General features: G+C 33.5%; 1 protein-coding gene and 1 pseudogene across 5 annotated transcripts in view; one reads left to right on the forward strand and one right to left on the reverse strand.

Moving 5' to 3' along the window:
• The window catches only part of ROBO2 (roundabout guidance receptor 2), a 1,146,968-nt gene that overhangs the window by 228,300 nt on the left and 898,538 nt on the right, over nucleotides 1-20,130 (forward strand). The gene's annotated exons all lie outside the window — the stretch shown is intronic.
• Nucleotides 1,253-1,908, reverse strand: LOC105073226 (large ribosomal subunit protein eL32-like; annotated as a pseudogene).

Raw genomic sequence — 20,130 nt, forward strand, 5'->3', positions numbered from 1 at the left:
AAATGGAAATGATCGACTTTACTTACCTCATGGAGTTGTTAGAATGATTACTTTTGGTATATTATAATTTATAAAATTATAAATAATTCAAAATACTAAAGTGTGTGTGTGCATGTGCGTGTGTGTTTATATAATCATGCATGAATATTGGACAGAAAAGACTCTTTCTTCTTCCTTTAAAGTTTCTCATCTGCAAGGTCAGCCCCATTTCCAGATTACATATGATCTTCCTTTCCCAAGAGCTTGTATAACTTTCTATCTGTATCATTCATTTGTAAACTTAACTATATGTGAATTTGCAACAGTATGTGGCTGTGTCATGTATGGATATAATTATCAACTTGGTAGAAAATTCCTGATGGGCATAATTCAGGGCAATGATGAAGGGAAGAATCTTATAAATTCTCATTTAATAGATTTGTTTCTGCATATCAAATATCATCTAAATTGTACACTGTGATTCAGAATTTTAATGTTCTCATCAGTAAATTTATTTAAAGCCTTGTGGAGGACATTAAAGCCTTGTGGAGGACATAGTAGGCAGTAACATTTTAAATAACTGATTCTAAAATTTTTATTTTTAAATTAAAAATATGACAGACATAGAAAACAAACTTATGGTTACCAAAGCGGGGTGGGGATAAATTAGGAGTTTGGGATTAACAGATACACACTACTATATATAAAATAAACAACAAGGACCTACTGTATAACACAGGAAACTATATTCAATGCCTTGAATAATCTATAATGGAAAATAATCTGAAAATTAATATGTGTGTATATATATATACACATATATACATATATATGTATATATATAACTGAATCACTTTACTGTACACCTGAAACTGAAACAACATTGTAAATCAACTATACTTCAATTAAAAACATGTATAAAACTTATTTGAAAAGCATGGCAAAAAGAATATAAGAATATAATATTTAACAAGGAAAATTTGAATTTTGATTTGCTAATAAAAATGTACTTTGAAAAATGTTACAAATTGTATTAAGATCAAAATACCTTGCACAGAGTATTTTATGTGATGTGAGTTGAAGGTATACTTAACATTCTGTAAGTATCAATCATGTGGATTAAAATTGCTAATAACATATTTTTACTGTTACTTAATTTGAAAGTGAATTTTATTTCACCCAGGCAAATATAAAATGTCTCTTAGAATGTAAAAAGTACATTTATTGTCCTTACAGTAATTCACTTAAAAATACATCAGAAAAAATGAGTGAAACCAGCAGACACTGTAGTTCCAAATTTTCTGAGGTCAGTTTCTAACATTTGTAGATATATATATTTAAAACATTAAAATAGTCACTTGTGAACAGATAGCTCAAGACTAGTCTAGGAATCCTGTTGTAAGTCCTTTGGAGCACTGCAGTCCCAGTGCGTGAGTATAGATGCACGTAACTGTCTTGCTCTTCTTTTTTTTTTTTTTAATTTCATGGTTTTATTAACACAAATACAATGTGCACGAGCTGTCTATTAGTGTACTGTGCTGCGTAGCCTGGCATTGGGATTGGTGACTCTGATGGCCAGCTGGGTTGCTCTTTCCATGATGGCTTTGCAGTTCTTGGAGGAGACATTGTGAGCAATCTCAGCACAGTAAGATTGTTGCACATCAGCAGCAGTTCGAGCTCCTTGATGTTGTGGACCAGGAACTTGCGGAAGCCGCTAGGCAGCATGTGCTTTGTTTTCTTGTTGCTCCCATAGCCGATGCTGGGCATCAGGATCTGGCCCCTGAACCTCCTGCACATCCTGTTGTCATTGCCTCTGGGTTTCTGCCAGTTCCACTTAATTTTGACATATTGGTCTGACTGGTGCCATTTGAACTTCTTGGTCCTCTTTTTGACGATTTTGGGCTTCACGAGGGGTCTGAGGGCAGCCATGATGCCGACTAGGAGATGGTTGCCACCTCCATAGGTATCGCCGAGGAAGAGTGTAACTGTCTCTTAAACAATGTCCTCCATACACCATCAAATGGGAGAAGACAGTAATATTAAAATGGGAGAATTTATGATTTCCCTAAATATATAGGACTCAGCTACTATGCTATCTAAATTTTGAGCTATTTTCCTTCAACTGTTTAGTTATAAAAATGCTACAATAATCTTTAAGAATATTCAATTAATATGGTTACTCTTCTGTGTCAAATCCAAGTCACTGTTAAATTCAAAATCAACACAGCTTAACCAGGAACGTAGTCCAAAAAGTGAGACATATGATTCACTGCTAATCACAGTGATGACCAACATTCAGAAGTTGGCTTAATAATTTTGAGGAATCTCCATACTGTTTTTCATAGTGGTTGCACCAAACTACATTCCCATCATCAGCATAGGAAGGTTTCCTTTTCTCCACACCTTCTCCAGCATTTATCATTCATGGACTTTTGAATGATGGCCATACTGACTGGTGTGAGGTGATACCTTGTTGTAGTTTTGATTTGCATTTCTCTGGTAATTAGTGATATTCAGCATTTTTCCATGTGCCTATTGGCCTTCTGTATGTCTTCACTGGAGAATTGCTTGTTTAGGTCTTCTGTTCAGTTTTGCATTGGGTTGTTTGTTTTTTTATTATTAAGTTGTATGAGCTGTTTATATATTCTGGAAATTAAGCCCTTGTCAGTCTCATCTTTTGCAAATATTTTCTCCCATTCCATAGGTTGTCTTTTTGTTTTCCTTATGGTTTCCTTTGCTATGCAAAAGCTTGTAAGTTTAATTAGATCCCATTTGTTTATTTTTGCTTTTATTTCTATTGCCTGGGTTAGACGGCCCTAGAAGAACATTGCTGAGATTTAGGTCAGATAATGTTTTGGCTATGTTTTCTTCTAAGAGGTTTATGGTGTCTTATATTTAAGTCTTGAAGCTATTTTGTGTTTATTTTTGTATATGGTGTGAGGGAGTATTCTAACTTCATTGATTTACATGCAACTGTCCAGTTTTCTCAACACCATTTGCTGAAGAGACTGTCTTTACTCATTGTATATTCTTGCCTCTTTTGTCAAAGACTAATTGACCAAAAATCTGTGGGTTTATTTCTGGGCTCTCTATTCTGTTCCATTGAACTCTATGTCTATTTTTAATCTGACTAAAAAATTCTTTATCCTCCACCTTTAGGTAGACCACAGGAGAATAAAAATAAAGGTTATGTTCTGAATAATGGAAAAACATGTAGATTTGTAATTGATGTTATACACACATGTTCAGTAAAATATGAATATTGAAGAGAACTATACAAAAGTATAAGTAGTAAGCGTCCATATATTACAAATGGTTGATTATAACTTTTGTGTGCCATTTAGCTTAGTAGATATAACCAAAATTTCAGAGTTTATATTCTTACTCAAAAGTCAGGTAAAAGTCAAAAACAAAAGTTATCAGACAAATGTATGCTAATATTATTTTAATAAGTAATTGAACTTGAAATCAATCTCCCAACCATACTGATACAAAATTCTGAATCCTTAACACTCTTTGTTGATATTAAATGCTGACATTTAGTATAGGTGCAGATTTTGACAAGACTAATAATACTATTTATACATGTAATTATTTAAATTACCCATACTGCCTCAGTTTAATTGTGTTCACTAAATTTGCATGCATAATTTATGACATCAATGCTGTCAACCATCAATCTACATTTCAGACAGCAACACATCAACTAAATGACAGGGTAAAATGTTTGAGTTGATTCCAAAAAGATCTTCAACTTTTGAGGATAGGAGTTTGTATCATATTTACATGTACCAACAGGAAGTGTATTTTTGGTGAAATCTCTTCAGGACTCCTTCAAAAAGATAATAATTATGGTAATTCGAGGGGAAAAAGCCATTGAATAAAGACTGGTAGTTTCTTTTCTTTTTTCAGTAGTTTTCATTGAGATATAATAGTCTATTAGTTTCAGATATAAAAGATAATAATTTGATATAATTATATATATATATATATAAATGATCACCAAAATAAGTCTGATTAACATCCATCACTACACAGTTATACTTTTTGTTCTTGTGGTGAGAACTTTAGGATTAACTCTTCTAGCAACCTGCAAACATACAATACAGTATTATTAGCTACAGTCATGATGCTGAACATTACATTACATTCCCAGGTCTTACTTATTGTATAGCTGGAAATTTGTACCTTCACGCATTTTGCCTACCCCCATCCCCTGCCTCTGGCAACTACCAATCTGTACTCTGTATCTATGAGTTCAGAGATTTGTTTCATTTTGGTTGGGTTTGGTTTTGGTTTTAGATTTTACATGTAATTGAGATCATATAGTAAGTATTTGTCTTTCTCTTTCTGACTTACTTACTTAGCATAATGCTCTTAAGAGTCATCCATGTTGTCACAAATGACAAGATCTCCTTTTTTATGACTGAATAATATTCTAATGTGTATGTGTATATATATATGATAGCCATATGTCATATATATATATATATGACATTTTCTTTATCCATTTATCTGTCAGTGGACACTTACGTGGATTCTATGGTCTTGGCTATCGTGTAATGCTGCAATGAACACAGGAATGCAGATATTCCTTTCCAGTTAGTATTTTTGATACTTCTTATAGTTCTTTAGCTTATTATCCACTTTTACAGCAGTTATTGAAAATAAAGATGATTTATTTTTCCTATTCAATATCACCAACCTTCTGAATTCTATCTGCAAACTCCTCTGTGTCTCTGGACCTACGGTAAACAATTCCTGTCATCAGTAAGTCTTATATTTCAATCTATTTTGTCTTTCTTTTCTTTAAGAATCAAGCTATCAATTTATTCATTTCAGACATAAAATAAGCATTTACATTTTTCAGCATGTATACATCAGGCAAAATAGTTAGGAATATTTTCCCTAACCAAATAACGTAAAAAATTTTTATTTTAATGTAACTTTCCTTTAATTTTATTTTTATTGTTTTAGCAGTGTACGTGTGACTGTGCATATTTGGAAATTGAAAGTGTTTTAGAATTCATAGTATTAATCAAAATGCCAGGCCATATACTATAAGGATTTAGCAACCCAAATAGTGTTACTCAGATCTTGGTGCTCTGTGATATTCACGCTATATTTGCATTTATTCATGGAGAATGTAGTAAACAGTTAATACTATAAAAAACATACCATAAAACACAGGAAATCATCACATTTTGAAGGCACAGATTAAGCCAAAATGAGAACATGTCTTTAAAAAAAACTGAGGCAAAGATGAAAGTACCTGTATACTTAAAGTAATTTTCCTTCCCCTACATCTCCTGTAACAAATTAAAATGTGCTTTCTCAGATGAAATAGAAAATATGACCATCTAGTGTTAAATAAGATGTCAGGACATACCAGGTTAGGGTATTTTTTCCAGAACAGCTAATTTGTGCTTTTTAACCAGTTCCCCACTAGGCTCAAGACAGCACATTCCTAAACAGAGTGAAAAAAGATTTCATTCATATATATTAACTGTCCTGTTCATATTGAAGATTTGTTAAAGACATTCTTAACATGACTTTAGAGATCAAATGTAATTCTCAGGTAATAGCTTTGAGATATAAACAAGATAAACAATACATCAAAAATTTTATCAAAGTAGCAGAAACAGTCCTCCAGCTATTTAAACCTTCTGTATTAGTTTCCTATCACTAATTACCACAAAATGGGCCTAAAGTAGCACCTGCTGACGACCTCACGCTTCTGTAGCTCAGAAGTTCAAGTGCAGGTTCACAGAGTTTTCCACTCAAGCTGCCACACTGAAAATTTTCACCAGGTAGAGATTTGTTTTGGAGACATTGGAAAAAATTCTCCTTCCATAGTCATTCAGGTGGTTGTCAGAATCTAGTTCCTTGTGTTTATTGGGTTGAGATCCGTATTTTTTTCCTGACTCTCAGCCAAGAAGGGGGAAAAAAAAAGATGTGAAACTGTTTTACATACTTACTAATTCGATCAACAAATATTTATTGAGAAATGCCTGATACTAGTTATTATTCCTAGCAATGTAAACACACTAGCAAACACAGTCCCTGCTTTGAAAAGCTGTCTACTTTACACGTAAATCACAATTACTAATAATTATAATCAGTAAACTCAAATAGTGAAACAGCTGACCGTATTTCAACACACAATTATTGTGAAACCACCATGTGCCATTCACTGTGCTGGATGCTGAAAACATGATGGAAACATAATTCAGGTCCTAACATTTTATAAAACAGAACCACGGCTATTTGACAGCAGCTCATCATCAAACTGAATAATATCTTTTATTTTTATGTGTAACATTAAGAATGTTCTTAATCCCACCTTTCTTTCCAAAGCTGGTGGCTGTAATCACTGCTAGAAGGAGATGGGCTTATGACCGAGAGGACCGGAGAATACTCCAAGCATGCCTAAAACATGAGATCATCAGTTCAGATCCAAGGGCAGGCATTTAATGTGTCAGGATCTTGATGGCATCTCCAGGAAATTGAAATGCAATTTTTTCCATACTAAATAATCTGATCAGATAACTGAATATACTGTTAATCACCTTGAAATGGATGAGCCTAACGTGCAAATTATATAGGCAAGAGTTAATGATCAGTGCATTGGCTTACTAATGATTTTCAGAAATTAAATGGTTTCAGGATTTTTCAGAATTAAAACAATTATTTGGATATTATGATGAATTAATGTACTTTATTGTGTGATATTCTTTCAGAAACAATACTGAAGACTGTATTTAAAGAAGTAAACATGAATTAGAGAATTTAAAAGTATACTGGAGTCACTCAACTATTTCTGTATTTATGGCAGCTTAATATCTGCTTTTCATATTTTCTAAAGATATTTTACCAAATATTTCAAATTATTTTTGAAAGCAAGGATATAGTGGCGACTATTGTAATTTGTAATACATAACAATAAGAGGAATAGAACTCAGAGATTAAACTCTCATTTTTCATAAAAGTAAAACTTTTTAACAAAGAAAAGGATGAGAAGAAATGATACAAATATTCTTTAAAAAGTAGCCTATTATCATAGAATAAAGTGCATTGTAAACATTTTATCAGAAATCTTATAGTAATAGTTTCATCTTATTGAATCGTTTAAGGTTAGAGTAAGGACACTACTTAAGAACCAGTGCGAGAATACTTCAGAAGCTCCAGCTCTCTTTCCTCAGAAGAATAAGCTAAGATGTTGTGGCTCTTCTTCAAAGGTTGCAGAGCTAGTTGAGAGTAGGATCAGATCCAAACCTGGTTTCTCTCTATATCATGCCTTGCTCTCTCTCTCTCTCTCTCTCAAAAAGTAAGAATTTGAACAAAATCACAGGAAACAGTTTAGGACTGGTGATGAATTATAATCCATCCTTTGGATTTAAATTCTTGTCATCTTTTTGAGTCATTAGAAGGAAAAGGAAAGAAAAAAGGTGGGAATAAACCGATACTAATACAGTGACCAATATTTAACTCTCTAAATCGATACTCCCATATTTAACATAATTCCTAAAGGGTCCTACCCAAAACATTATCATCAACCATTCCCCTGTCCACTTTCTATCCCCTTATTTTGCTTTACTTTTATTCATAATTATTAATTGGTTTATTTTGGTGATTTTTTCCTACCCCTCCACTACCATTAGAATATAATCTCCATGAGGGCAGAACAGTGCTTAGTACAGATTTGGAGCTCAGTGAATAAATACATATATAAGTTTTAGTTACTTGTTGAGTGAATAACTGATATTGCTTTGTGGTGGACATTGTTCACTCACTTTTACAAATAAAAACCCAGAGAACCTGGGTTTCTTGTGTCATATCACAGCTAAAAAGTGGCTGGGCATTTTTTAATGGAAAAAAACTCACAGAATAATAGTTATAATATTATCCCACTTATGTGGGGAAATATACAGTTATATTTATATATATAGAAAAAGAATATATATCTTTCCTATATAGGAAAGATATATAAAAATTGAGAAGTGATTTAGATGTATTATTATTTTTGTGCAAATATAAAGTTTTCACAAAAGTGTATTTAAACTCTTGTAATTAATAAAATGATAGTATTCATTTCAAGATTTACATTTACACCTATGTGAAGTCAACCTCTGTGTTTTCCAGTAGTGAGGGAGCTAAGGACTGTTAAGAACAGATCATTCAATGACAATATATGATGAGTGTATAAAATTATGTAATATTTTGTTAACAACATTTCCACAAAATGAGTGTTTTAAACCTGAACAACATTTATGATTATGCATGGAATAACAAGTATGCTTAGTTTAATAAAACTCACATATCATACGTAAAGGCCAAGACCACTGATAAACATTTCCTTGTAAAAGTATATGTATAATTATGAATGCAAGAATTTCAAACATGAGTCAAAATAGAATGTTGCTGCAGGTATGGGCATTATTAGCATAAAGGTACCCAAAGAAACATATTGCACAAGTATCTTGGGAGGCTACATCCCTTCAAGCTTGGACAGTCCCTTTAAAATTCAGCAGTTCAATACCAACCCTTCCTCCAAATGTCTCTGAGCCATGTATTCCATTCATCTCTGAATGTTTAATAAATACATAAAACCACAAAGGCACTGTGTTCTGTAATTATGAGGAGGCAGCTCGCGTTGGTAATCAGCATTAACATGCTGGCTGCTTTAATATACACAAAGCTGGCCTTCAGAGCCAAAGCATAGGCTCTGGTAGAGAATGTGTTTTTTTCCTTGAAAGTGTGTTAAGAATGAAAGAAGCATCATTTCAAGATTAAAAGGAGAGAAAAGTAAGGCCCTGTTATAATGAGTATTTACATAGAGAAGGCAACTACAAACCCAAGAATAAATTGAAAAGCTCACATTTGTTTTTAATTGTTCTCTTTTAGAATGATACAGTTTTAATATCCTTACAGAGTATTCTGTTACCAATAAGCTTAGGGGGAAAACAGATTAAAATGGGACAATACTAAGAATGTTATTGCATAATTATGATCAGTTGTACCAATATCCCTGTAAGTAATAAGAAAAAAAGGTATGTTAAACAATATTGTTAAACTAATGATGAAGAGCAGGCCATCTAGAAATTAGGAAAGATATTCAAGACTCTAATGACAGGCACTTTGAGCAGTGGAAAGACTGGAGAAATTTGGCATCAAATAGAACTGGTTCTGACATTTACTCATTAGACAAGTATGAGATGAATCCTTCAACTCTCTGAGCCTTGGATCCTTCATTTGTAAAATGTAGGTAAAGATCACAAGCTGAGAAAACACAGATGGTCCTCAAAATACATTTTTCCCTCATTCTTACTCAAACTTGACTTAAACTACTAGGCCATCAATGATGGATTTTGATGGCAGAGTTCTGGTGCCCCTCAGTCCTCCTGGATTAAATGCTCTACTTATACAAAAGGAAGATACAACCTATTTGCCCGTTCACAGTGATGGCCCATTAATAAAGATGGTATAGGAGACATTGATCTTAACAACTACTATCATAATGTCAAATATCGTAGAATAGCAAAGCTCTGTTTACAGCTTTATTGACATATATAAGAAGCATTGCTCTGGATAAAAAGTGCTTACAGCAATTTGTCAATTTGGAAGTGATTTTGTCTGTATTGTTTTATTAGTGGGATAAATATTTATTCTAAAATTCTTATTGAAATATCTGAGCCATTCAACAAATGGTACTGGAATAATTGGACACCCGTAGGAAAAAAAAATAAATTCGACCTAAACCTCACACTTTATACAAACAGTGAGTAAAAATAGATCAAAGACTTAAGTGAAAATATAAAACTGTTAAAATTTTAGGGAAAAACAAAGGAGAAAATTTTCAAGATCTAGGGTTAGGCAAAGAGTGCTTTAGAATTGAAACAAAAATAATCTATAAAAGGAAGTAATAATAAATTGGACCACACTGAAACTTCTGCTCTGCAGAAGAGCATGTGAAGAGAATGAAAAGAAAAGCTAGAGATTGGGAGAAAATATTTGCAAACCACACAGCTAACAAATGTGTAGTGTCTAGGATACATAAAAAACTCTCAAAACTCAAGTTTTAAAAAAAAAATCTAATTAGAAAATCGGCAAAAAGCATGAGCAAATATTTCACAGAAGAGTATATACAAGTAATAAACACATGAAAAGATATTCAACTTCCTCAGTCATTAGAGAAATGCAGCTTAAAAACATGCGGTGTCACTACACACCTACCACAGCAGCTAAAATAAAAAAATAGAGAACACTAAGTGTCTGCAAGGATGTGGAGAAATTGAATTATACATGCTTTGTTGTTGAGAATGGAAAAATAGTACAGCTACTTTGTAAGACATTTGACAGGTTTTTCATAAAATTACACATGCAATTACCAATTATCACATGACCAAACTGTTGCAATTCTGAGCATTTGTCCCAGAGAAATGAAAACCTGTATTCACATAAAAACTTGCTCACGGATGTTTATAGCAGTTTTATGCATAATAGCTAAAAAGCTAGCCCAGTTAGACTGATTAAAATATCTGAGTGGATTTAAAACTTTTCGAATGGCCACACTATGCATTTTCAATAATGGAGCAAATCTTTCTAAAATATTTATATACAAAGTTTACAGGTGCTCTGTTTTTATCTTCTTTAATATTTTTATCAAAGATTCAGAGGAAGACAAGTAAGATGGAGATAAAATATGTAGATTAAACCAAATTCTTAGAGAATAACCCTCAACTCAGAGTTAGGATTCAAATAAATCCAGGATTGCATGGTTCTGATAGCTTCTTTAACTATATTTTAAATATCCTTGGTAAGAAGAATCAAGCATCAAAACCAAGAGAAATTGAGCTGGAAAAAATTTAAGCTTTTTCATGGAACTGTCAAAAATAAGTAATTAGCCATGTGAGAAGCCCTAGAGTTTTTAGTTGTATACAAGTTGTGCATGAGGTCTAATTTGGATGTTCTAATATGCATCTAATAAGAATCCTTCCACAGAAGAGTCCCATGGGCAGATCTGAGTATCACACATTAAGGGTGAGACTATAATAACAGATTGCCCAGAAAAGAGAACCAGGAATAACAAAATGTTTGTAAATCACAGAAACAGCCAAGGAAATTGGGATTACTTAGCACAAGGAATTAAAGAATCATGGGAGATAAGCTAGTTATCTGCAAATATTTAAAGAGCTATCATATTCTTGTGAAAGTAGATGTTTTTATCTTTTTGCTTGGGAGGGGCAGGTAGCAGAAAAACACAAATTGGAAGATTTAGTTTGGTTCACTACAAAGAACTTTATCTTAATGAGGACTATCCAGCAATGGAGTGGAGGGTTTGTGTAAGTAAGATCATTGTCTTTCAAGGGCACTGTAGACAGGATTCCATTATTTGGAGGGAGGTTGGACGAGATATCTTCTAAGAGTCTTTCCAACACAGTCATTTAATCACTAGGATATATTGTATACGTGGTCTATAAATTTTGTGCCTTGTGGCAGAATATAAGTTTTCTAGAAAAGAGGGGAAGCCATTCTACAAAAGAAATAATAGGATTTCTTGATTAAAAAAAAAAAAAGACAATCTTTTTCCTCTGTACATAACCTGGGTTAGCACTAATTGCTTTATTATGCTGTATGACCTAATTTTGCCCTAGATCTATAGAAATATCCCCTGGCACACTGGGGATCCGTTTTTAGAAACTAGAATTTAAATGATAAACACACTGTAAAATCATTGCAAAAACCATGGTCAAGCCAGAACAAAACACAGAAATGACTGATGGAGGAACATTTTTTATGGTGTGTGTTTTCTCCATGGTATTTGCTATAAAACACCCAAGATTCCACTGAAGGTTTCTAAGCTCTGTGGAATAGAAATAGATTGATAGCATCTTCAGCCTCTTGATAAAAGGAGGGCAACCTAAATGTAATTATTTCAAAAGTCTCTTGGGAACAGAGAGATATGTCTCCAATGGCGTATTACCTAAAATAAAGTCAGACATACCTTGGGAAAAGCAGTAGTGACTTCTTTTGCTCTTACAGTAGTATTAACTTGTTCTTGTTTTTGTCTCTGCCTCTGTGTCTTGATGTCTCTCCTTTTTTACTTATTTCTTTTTTAAACTAAAATAAAATTATAGAGACAGGGAAGGGAGGGAGGGAAGAAGAAAGCAATCAGGAGATTAAGCAAAGCTTAATCTCAAATTTCATATGATAATATTGACTACTTTTGAGGGGTCTCATTCTGTGATACTGGGCTCTTTCATATGCTAAAGAAATAAGTATTATATTTCAATAAGAATTGTCTGATGTATATTTTATGTTCTTATCTTCAATGTATTTTCCTTTGTTTTACATATGATGCTAAATGTGGACTAAATATAGTTTCATTTAAGTATGATTAAAAACCAAGTAAATCATTGATAATTTAGAAATTCTGTGAATTTGCATTCCTTTTCACTTTTAATGTGACCTATTAATGCCTAGCTTTCAAAAGAAAAATTTCTTGGACAACTACCCCAATATTTTGTTTAGTGTACTGTAATAAATACTTTATCTTACAAAATTAAAAATAATATTTAATGCTGAATGACCCATTGTTCATAAGATTTTATTCTGTAATTGTACTAAAATGGTGAGTTTTAATGTCAAAAATATTTTTCTAGATGTGCAGTATTCCTCAATATGACCCACTAAGAATGTTTCTCTTCCTGATTCACACTTTATCCCATGCAGTACATGATTGGATGATCTGTTTTGTTCTGTTCAAATTCTGTCCACTGCATTGTAGAAAATTTCTTGAGCTTTTAACAGTCACAGAACTTACTTCCCAGAATTGGTGATGACATCATGAACCAGTAAATGTTAGAAGTCATCTTGACATCTCCCTCTCTCTCACCAAGCCTGAAACATTTGTGATGAGCAAATATTGATGCTATCTTCTAAAAATCTTTTAAATCTGTTCCCTTTCCATCCGCACAGGGCAGCTCAGCTGTGACCCTCAACATTTCTCACTAAGATTATAAACCTATTCTTCTGTTTTTCTTGCTTCCAGCTATTTCCTGCTCTGTCAAACTCCTTACAAATCCACAGAGCTGTCAAAGTGATTCTCTTTAAAGAGAAAGGCCCTGTTTACAAATCCTCAATAGGGTTCTACAGACTTCTGGATAAAATTCAAATATCTTAAAAAGTTATTAAAGCTATATCAAAATCCAATTTCTATGTACTCCCTCAATCTACTGTCTTGTCACGCTGCCGTATGGATGCTACTTGCTCAGCTAATAAATCTGCAATTAGTACCATCCGTTCTCGTCCCTCTTTGACGTGGACAATGATTCTTTGACTTGGAATGTGATACCATTCTGCCAACCTTCCCATACTTTGAGTGGGGAGAGAAGAACAGCATTATGGAGGCCAAGAACTTAGCAAAAAGCTTCAGATTGGGAGTGGAGGACAGAATGAAAATAGCACATAGTGGAAGGGTATTTGCCTCTGCTAATCTCTGCTGCCCCCTGCATCCTTGGCCACACACACAACTATCGCACTCTCAAGCCCTGGAGCTCCAGACCAGTGGTTGTCATTTGGGGTGGTATTGCCTCCCACTGGACATTTGACAGAGCATGGAGTCATTTTTGTTTTTCACAACTTGGGGATGGGGGTGCTACTGGCATCTAGTGGGTAGAGGTCAGGGATGCTGCTAAACACTCTAAATGCACAGGGCAGAGCATGGCACACACCTTCTTTATTCCAGTCCTTTGCAAATGCTTTTGTATGTCTGAAACTTCCTCCCTTCTCCTTCTCTCTCACTTTCTCTCCCTCTCTCCCCTCATTCCCACTCTGAAGGTTAGTATGGTGAAATAACCATTAATTCTTACTTCTGATTATCTCGGTGTAAATATTACTCTCTTTAGGAAGCCTATTCTGATTCTTGCCTGTCTGTAGTAAGTGTCTTTGATAATATGTACCCACAGCACTCCCTTCCTCCCACAGTCACACACTTGTTATAAATATTTCAAAATTGTAGATATCTTTTTGTGTCTTTTTTTTTTTTCATGGTTAAAGAGCAAGCTCCCTAAGGACAGAGACCAAGTCTGTAATGTTCACTATGATATGCCCTATGCTCAGAGCATGCATTTGTAGGAGGTGATGGAGGGAGGGAAAGATAGAAGTAAAGTGCCAAATTGATATTAGTTATTAATAAATGCTCATCCCCGTAAAAGATTTGCTCAGCTTAAGAAGTAGGTACTTTGTAAAGTTGAGAGAAAGGTGAAAATTAATATTTTAAATCTCTCTGCAATTAGTTACATTATAAAACAGGATTCATGTTTCTACCAAAAATGCATGTATTAATTGAATTTCATGTAAAACTGAGAAGATACATCGGTTTATTGGATTCTTCACAGTGCCCTTAAAAGTTCTTTCATGGAAAGTTCCACCGGACGATAGTGTGTAGAGGAGGGGGTGGTGTATGAAACTAAGTCTGTAGAATAGTTTATGAGAATTTAGCCATTTCTCTAATACTAAGTTTAGTTCATCTTGTATTAAGATTTGGGCAGATTGTCATAGATTGTGTTAAAACCGCCTCAACAAATGCTTCTCACTAGAATGCAAGATTAAGGTCAAACTTAGAGCCTTCAAATAAGCTAATCAGCATGAATTTTAAAAGTTTACACATAGCAAATACATTCCTTACTTCATAAGTGATTTTTAAAAATGGAACTTTGGCTCGGCTCCTTCCTTGATAAAGGATCTAAATCTGAGTGTCTTAGGCCATCCACCTTGTCCTAAAAAAAATATGAGCTTTAGAGCTCATTGAGCACTAGAAAGTGCTTTTCACATGATTAAAGATGATAATAAATGTGTTTTTAGATCAAGAAACAAAATGAGAGAACTCTTTAGTATTTCTCGTAAGACTTGTTACCTTTATCAGTTACTTGTGTCAGCACCATATGCCTAGCACTAAAGAGAGCGCACTAAAACTATTGTTCTTTGTAAGAGTTTTTTGGGGTTTTTTTAAATTTTTATGAAATACAGTCATAGAAATCAAATTATCATGTTTGCCCACTTCTGCACTAGAAGTTAGGCATATTTATTAGCTATAACACAGCATTTCAAGCTGGCATTTGGATCATTTCAATAACTAATGTTTGTTTTATCAACAATGGTTTAATTTGACATGCTGCATAATGCATGTGCAATAACAGTGCCATGTTTGATGGATAAATGCCTAAGAAAAAAATTCAAATTGGCTAATAAATAAAATTGACTTTCGAGACCCCATTTATTTTAAGGAAGCATGTCATGGGTTATTAACTATACTAAATAATGGCTTGTTTATGTCTGTGCATAAATAATTTGAAATAAATCGGGGTGACATAGTTAGAAACTATCATACTTCACTTACTGCTGAATGTTGAAGAAGGCTCACTTTCTCAGCTCCTTACCACCAAACCTGGTATTTTTCAGAAACAATTTCTACTTGTGAACATGATTATGACCAAAATTCAACTTAAATTCCATATATAGATTTAATACCTATATATTTTTAAACATTAAGAATTTCTACCAATGTGGAATTAAACTAAAATTCTGATTCTAGATAGATGGTTCTTTGATTTCTTCACATATTACAATTAACTGGGAGGGTTTTTGTTTGTTTGTTTGTTTGTTTGTTTCTCATTCTTAGAGATTCTGAATCAATTGGTTTAGGGTGGTTTTTTAGCTTTTTTTTACAAAATCAGTTGAGTTTTGTTTTGTTTTGTTTTTTAAACTTCTTAAGCAATTATAAATGGATAGCCAGGACTGAGAACCCCTGCTCTAACACAGGGTTCTAGCCTCTAATGCACCTTAATGTATTAGTCTTACCTGGGCAGTGAGGTCAAATGGTTTAATACTAGTAATTGTCCTGTTTAACAGTCTTCTGAGCATGCCTTTTAAACATGAAGTTCTAGGTGCTAGGGGAATGTCCAATGCCTTTGTTGTCAAGGAATTTGCATTACAGGAACACAAGTGACAATATTAAAAGGTGAAGTAAGATAATTGTCCCAAGAGAAGTACAAACAAAGGCTTTGTAAGATCATACCTGAGATGAACAAGGACCAAAACAGAGTTTTTGGAATAGGTAGAATTTAATCAACCTTGTCAATAAATGTGGATGCATGCTTTAAACCTGTTAGTGCCTTCATACCTCATAATGTCATAATAATCGACCTAAGTAAACCAAGCATTTTTACTTTACTTATAGCAAAAACAATAATTCTATGCATTTGCATTTTTATTTGCAGCATGCAGATAGGTTTATACATGTCATTTTTGAGACTTAAAACATATGGGATATGCAATTCAGTATTCCTATTTTCGAATGAGGAAACAGGCTCAAAATGTAAATCAGTTGCCCAGTTTACAAAACTAGCAAGTGGAAGAGTTAAATCTAAGATTAATCCTCCTGAGTTCTAAATTTTTCAGAAATTTTTCTATCACCTGGATATGAAGCTAAGAAGTTGCTGAGCTTGGGCTAAACTCCAGGTTTCTTAACACTGAACCACTTTCTTAGGATATGCTATGACCCATAAACATTTAATATACCATATTGTCAATAACTGTAGCTCAAAGTCTCTAAAAAATTCACTTTTCAAAAGGTAATTATAAACTGATACTCTAATTTTTAAAACACGGTACCAACAAATTCACTACCTTACTGCTTCACCAATTATAACCTTTCTTCTTTCTCTGGATGCAATTTGCAATCATACTTAATACCTGGATCTTGGGAAATTTCAAAATGTGAACCAGTTTAGAAGCTATAAAAGGCCAGAGAAGTGAGGGAGTTGAGTCCCAACTCTTGATATCTGCCTTGTGATAGTTCAGTTGTGTCCAACAAGTAGAAGCATCTTGCATGCATTATAAGCCATTGCAAATGCTATACAAAGAGTTGCTGGTGCACTGCAAAGTTAAGTTTTGATTTTTGGAACTTTCTGGAAAATTTTTTCGCATATTTTTGATCTGCAGCTGGTTGAATTCACAGATGCAGAAGAACCTACAGATATGGAGGGCCAACTGTTTATGAGTAAAGACTGATAGATAAATCTAAAGACCACTTAACTTGCAAGAAGTGTGACAAATTAAGCCTCAAAGACATCTTAAAAAACTACTGGAGGAATGATTTTATCCTGTCTCTTTTCTTAATAAGGACTCATAACCTAGAGACAGGCAGAGTAAGCTGCTCGTCACCTCTGTCACTAACAATTTGACCTTGAATGTGATACTAACTTTTAAAATAAGAGCAGGAATAGTATTAATAGCATAGATTTTTTTTTGGAAGAATTAAGTGTGATAGCAGATGTAAAAGTACTACTCCATGCTTGGCATTTTATAAATGCTCACAAAATAGCTGCTTTTTTTTTTTTAAATTACTACTTATTATAATAAAGCTTAGTTATCTATAGGAATTTTCACAAACACTGCTTTATTAATTGAAGTATTGCAACACCTTTACACAATGAAAATTAAAACTGAAAAAATCACGAAATAAAGTCTTGGATAGATTTATGTAAAAATAATTACCTCATCTCTCCTTATACTATAAAATATATAGCTACTAGCATTTCTGACAGCTTTTAATATTTTAGTATCTGATTCTTCATGCTCACTTGATGACTCTTATGACATAATGCTCCAATAGAAATAAAGTAGGTATGCTTTTTCACATGTATGTTCTTTTAAAATAATTAACATTATTTAACCTAAGTATTTATCTTTATGTATTAGGTGTTGGCACCCACATTATATTATATTTAAATTGACTGACCCTAATAAAAAGTGAAGTTAGGAATGTTTTCATTAGATGACTTTTCCAATGTAAATAAAATTAAATTATTTGGCACAAAACAGCAATAATTTGTTTTTACCTTTAACTATGCTGCTATATTAGTTGGATAGACCGATGGTAAAACCTATAGGAAAAACTATAGCAAGTTAACCCTCAGGACTAATTCAGCACAGTGATTCCCTTAACATCTGTTCCACTAAAAAGGAATCATTTTCAAGGGCCACTTGGAGAGTAAGAGATCAACTATCCCTGAGCATCTGTATTAAAAGAGAGTGAGGGAAAAGAGAAAGCAAAAATCTGCCTCTGGTCTTCAGACTGCTGTGTATCCTGATGAACTGCCATGGGGTGATTTCTCTTCTTCCTGCAAATTTTAAAAGAGATATTTGGTTTGTCTCGTCTTTGTTTTGTTTCCTATCTGTTTTCCGCTTTGAGAGAACCACGAGTTGAGGTCATTCATGAGCACTATAGTATGTGGAGTACGTTCTTCTCAATAGACTAGGGATGTTAAAGTTACTGTCTCACTCCAGCCTATTATCATTATAAAGTAACACACACCATTAGAGAGAGGCTTGGTGAAGGACATTATCATTATGTATTAGCACACACCATTAGACAGGAGTTTCAGCTGCTAATCCTACTGAGGAGGGTAGATTCATAACATCACAGCCCTCCTGGGTAATATAACTCAGAATTGTTAAATCATTCGGCTGAGGTGAACTCAGATCCCGTGATTGGCACCTAACAACACTTTGAGCTCTCCGTGGTTATTTACTCTGTGAGAAACACTTCTCTTTTCTGATTCAGATAGAAGTCCTAGTGAAGCTCCTAAGGAATTTTATCTTACTTCAACCCAGGCAAAACTTACTTATACAGATTCAATTATAATAAAAATAATTATAATTATCAGTGGTGCTCAGCTTAAGATTTGCAAATATAAAACATTTATAGTTAAGGAAATCGAACATTTAAATATGTCTGTGTGTAAAATTGTAACCAGTATGTAATGGGGGATTATAAATGAAGCTGAGTGAACTTATCTAATCAACAAAGCAAAAGAACAATGCCATGTTTTATTTTAAAATCTTAGCAGAGGGTAATGTCAAAGTGATGTGTCTTTGTCCTACCAAATGTCAGAGTTATTTGTATATGATATGACTAGATGCCGTTTCTCCATGAGGATCCCTTTAATATGCTGTTTATTCTCATGAAACATTAATGTATGCTATGGATATTTGCCTGTGAAAAGGAAGAGCGATGAATTTTGCACTTCTCAAATGAAAATTAATCTTGAATGAGTTTAACTTGCATCATTTGCACTTTCTATGGATAATGAAAACCCATTTGTAAATAAAAGGTTTATTGCAAAGCCGAAAAGAGTATGTTTGAAATTAAAGCTCTCATTTGAACCCTAGTCTAGGAGTTTGTAGTTGCTAGGTTTTTCATGGCCGAGGATATTTCTGCTCCTAATTCAGTATAGGAATATAAAAGTGAGAATAAAGGGAACAAAACGTATCACTTAATTTTCTAATACCAACTTTTATTTGTTTGGTTTCATCTTTTTTTAAAAATGCCTCAACCATCAGTAGACACAAAGTTGTAAAATAAAACATATTTTTTATGTGTATGTATTTATATAAATATTTATATACATTATGGTCAGTGGCAAAATTTATGGCTTGTAAATTAGCTTATGAATACCAAAGCTTAGAGACCAGTCCTATTCTTATATTATACATAGAAAATAACAAAATACTGGTCCTGGGTGCGTACTAACTGTAGGAATAAACTAGTCACTGAATTAACTATTAGAATATTCTCTACAGAGGCAAATGCAAACCCAAATCATTTCAAATGTTGTTTCACATTTTAGATATATTCAGAAAAATCCCTATTATCGGTTACCTTAGGTGTAAGAATGAACATGGTAAAATCACCTGTGTTCTCAGGTGGCTTTGTTGTGATTTTTAGCCCCTGAAAGGTCACTGGGTGAGGAAGGTGAGAGATATCAAAATACTCATTGTGCCAGAAGGAAGTCTACCACCATCCTCCACCCCCTCAAACATACACACACACACCTTTTTAGTGTATCTTCTGTTAGGCAAAAAAAAAAAAAATCACTTAGGCTGATCCCTTTCCTTCATTTTTCATGTTTATATATACAAGAGGTTTGAAAACATGTCCTTCGATTGCTTCCCTTATACTGCATTGTGTATTTATTGTCTGTAAATAAGTATGGCTATGTGTACATATAGACCCCTCTTCTCAGCAGATAGATGTTTCATACACTTCAGTCTCCAAAGACCTCTCAAAAATGTACATTCATTGCA

Source organism: Camelus bactrianus, chromosome 1, assembly GCF_048773025.1.
Source record: "Camelus bactrianus isolate YW-2024 breed Bactrian camel chromosome 1, ASM4877302v1, whole genome shotgun sequence".
Classification (NCBI taxonomy): domain Eukaryota; kingdom Metazoa; phylum Chordata; class Mammalia; order Artiodactyla; family Camelidae; genus Camelus; species Camelus bactrianus.